The sequence below is a fragment of the Diadema antillarum genome, unplaced genomic scaffold, assembly GCF_040938485.1.
Source record: "Diadema antillarum isolate AM-2024a unplaced genomic scaffold, OU_Dant_1.0 scf00000109, whole genome shotgun sequence".
In the NCBI taxonomy this organism is placed as follows: Eukaryota; Metazoa; Echinodermata; class Echinoidea; order Diadematoida; family Diadematidae; genus Diadema; species Diadema antillarum.
Genome location: NW_027270998.1, coordinates 914,849 through 918,851, shown reverse-complemented (window position 1 = coordinate 918,851; position 4,003 = coordinate 914,849).

The following is a 4,003-nucleotide window of genomic DNA, read 5'->3' as shown; positions in this document are numbered from 1 at the left end:
CAGTTTATATTGTCACTTGTACATGGTTGTGAAAGGTTGCTGATAACAATTTGAGTTTCAAGTTTGTGGTGGAGGTAATTGTCGATATTTTGCTGTGTATCTTATGATATTCAATAGATTATTTCTAACTTTAACAATGAAAATAATTTCATTTTGTTTCGTAAACTAATTTCGAAGTGATGACTGGATTAAAAGGAGAGTGTGTATGTCAAACAAGAAAAATAATAGAGGATTTTCCATTATGTTTCACGTCACGTCTTTAATAGATGGGAAAAAAGATGGTATATATATATATATATATATATATATATATATGTATATATAGGCCTATATATACATATTATATATATACATATAATATCATAATGCATATAAATAAATGTATCTACGAAACATTTATATTTATATATAAATAAAATGTATGTGCGAATGTGTCCGTATACTCATATCGATGCATGTATATTCATATTCGTATACATGTAAACAGATAAAGACAGATAATGATACATTGGCATTTACATAGTCTACATAGTTTTAAAATATGCTTGAATAAATGAGAATATTAAAGGCATTCTACTAATTACCTCCTATTACTATTCGTAGAGTGATTTTTTGGCGAAAATAATGTGTCAAAGAGTTTAAGGGAGAATGACCAGTGTTAGAAAAAAAAAAGAAGAAAAGTATGTCTTAAGGCGAATATATAATCACGGAAAGTGTACATCCAAGTGAAATAAACTTATATCAGCTCATCTTGTTCGCGGTTTTTGTTGGAGGTGTACACTAGATCTCAAACTACGAGTAATGAATTTAAAGAATACCTCCGGATGATTTTCAGACTTTTAAGTTAGTTATACTGAGTACAGAGTTTCAGAATATATTGTGTTTAAGATGAGAAATAAGAATGTTTTCAAAATCTATACCAAATGGCAATGAACAAGGATGATGACATGGCAGCCTCACCATAAGAATGTATGATTTGGGGCTCAATGCATCCTTGAGGATTATGAGATGATTTCTTACTCAAAATGGCTTTCAAAGTGGCCATCAAAATCTGAAATTACTTTATATTGCCTTATATCAAAATTAAAAAAAAGGTTTATTCCTATTTCAAGGGTGCTGCATGAGATAATTTGTTACTCAATTTGTAACTGAATTTACATTTCAGTAGAGCAAATTTGTCTAATCGGCCAAAACTGTATCCAAAATGTCCACCAGAATGGTAATGTACATTGAGGTATCCCAATAATGTATCATATATTTACTGTAAATTGTAAATATGTGTACTGTTAGCACTGGAAAAAAAAATGACTGGCTTTACCCTAGTCCAAGGTGCTATCCACAGACCACAGAAATATTCAAAATGGCGGCCAAAATCTCAAATCTTCATGTTGTATACAGTGTATATATATATATATATATATATACATTTCAGTAGAGCAAATTTGTCAAAGCAGCTATAGTCGTTTCCAAATGTTTACCATAATGGTAACCTACAGCACCCTTGAAATAGGATAAAACCATTAGAAGAACATTGGGCGACCAGAAAACAAGTTTCAGTCTCTGGCAACGAGACTGAAGGTGGTGCGATACTGTTCTTTGAAACAGAAAATCACACACAAACGAGAAGCATCAAAACCCAAATGCACCTTCATCGAAGTGTATTGATACAAGCAACAGTGACATAGAGAGGCGAAGGAAAAAAAATCAAGTGGGCAAATTTTCTTTTCATAGTTTGATACAATTATCATTGTTCTTTTACACTCAATTGCTGTAAAACATATGAACACAACTATATGAACATATCTACGAACAATACAGATAAAAGCCATTTAATTGCAGCCATACTTGTCCATTCTGCTATAGGTATACTTTGAAGCCTTGGATATTCAAAGGAACAACAACAACAAAACTATACAGAGAAGGAATAACAAAGATCAAATAGACTAAAAAAAGTGTATCAAATTGAAGAGGAATAGATCATACCACAGTATCTGGCTGAAGAACACTGTCTTATAGGTTTCAATAGGTACATGACATCTTCAAGAAAAGTTATACTGCTCTCTCCTTACTCTATATAAAATACAGCCCACATTTTTTCTATAAACTCCTTTCTTAAAAAAGTATATTCAAGTGTACACATGTCACATATGCATATACTGGTAACTGAAACTCCTGTTTCATTCTATAAGAGACTGAATATAATACATTTTAATATAATCTTTAAATGACTGTCACAAGAGCCAGTGACTCTCACACGAAAACAAAACAAAAGTCAATGTAGATAAATGGCATCAAAATATATTTACACACAATAGGGTGTGACATTTCAGCTAATAAATTCTGTGTGTAAGATTGCACTACATTTCAGAGGCTAGTGTTCATTTGGTTGACTGCTGAAAGAACATTAATCCAAGACAATTACAATGGTTACTCTACATTAGATGCAATCATTCATAAACCCTGTATCTAAAATCAAACACATTTATAATTTTAACCACTGTTGACAATGGAACAAATTTCAATATCATAAGATGCACAAAAATATATGATATCAACAATTTGAAAGAGAAAAACAGTCCTGAGCATTACAGTGTATATGGATCTCATGCCATTTTATCACAAAAATCATATTCCTATATTGTATATAACATATACCCTACAATCGTACCTATTATATTTATGCCAAATTTTCTCTCTATCATCATCCATTTAGCAGACATTTTGTATACAAATGATACAAAATTACATTTAATCAATGCATTGAGTTTAGAATGGGATATTCAAAATTGGCATCCTGAATCCTTTCTATGGATGACCCAGAAAGACAGAGAGACAGACAGAGACAGAGAGAAACAAAAGGAGACTAAAATCTCTATGGCCATCTGTTCTGTCTACCCCATTCATGGAATGCAGATAGGTTGGTCAAACAGGAATTAAAAGTGACTACATTCTGTAACAGGGCTGCCAAACAAAAAAAGAAAGAAAACAAATAAATCAAATAATCCCAATGCACCATAAACAATCCCACCCCAACAAAAAAAAACAAAACAAAAAATCTGAAGACAAATGACATATTTCACTTCAAGATGTTGAGAAATTGCACATATCAGGCTTGCAAAATTAAATCTCAAAGACATATTCTAATAATTCTGCATGACAATGCCCCCCCCCCCAAAAAAAAAAACAACAAAACAAAACAAAAAACAAAAACAAAAAACCAACTAAATAATTATGATAAAATATACCAGTTGGAAGCTGCATTATCCCATTGAGGATGGGCTGATTTTGCTACAACACTCATTTCCCATAGACACCTGCTCAAGTATACTGAGGACTAGTCTTCAACACTACAGGTTAAGACTGCATGAATTACACTATGACATGGAAAGTTGTAGATTGCTGGAATCAGATGTGTCTCAAAGTCTAGGGGACTGCTTGCATTATATTCTGTTGTGGGAAAGGTTGTGTATAGTATGTGAAGAATCCCCACATTTTACAAAATAGAGGTTTTTTTTAATCTCAAAGTAAGTCATAAAGAGATGAAATCTTCACAAGCAAATTTCTCAAAATGTCACAATGGGAAATGGGTCATATTTTGGTTATCCTGATGACGCCACCTCGCAGAAAATGTGTGTGTGTGTGTGTGTGTGTGTGTGTGTGTGCATCAACTTGCCACCAGTAGACTTTTACTGATGTCAACTGGTAAACAGTGTGATTTCAACTTGTATCAATTGGTTTTCATAAGAACTGCTTATTTTGTTACTGGAAGATTGGAGTTGCTTTCTGGTTTCAACTGGTACCAGTTGAAACCAGTTAAGACCAGTTAAAACCAGTAAAGAACAGTTGAAAATTTTAACTTGTTTCTAGATCTATGGGTTTGTACTGGTTTTTCGACCTGGGTGTGTGTGTGTGTGTGTGTGTGTGTGCGAGTGAGAGAGAGAGAGAGAGAGAGAGAGAGAGATGTTGGACAAGGAATTGGTCAGCCAAGCTTCCATTAGTTTGT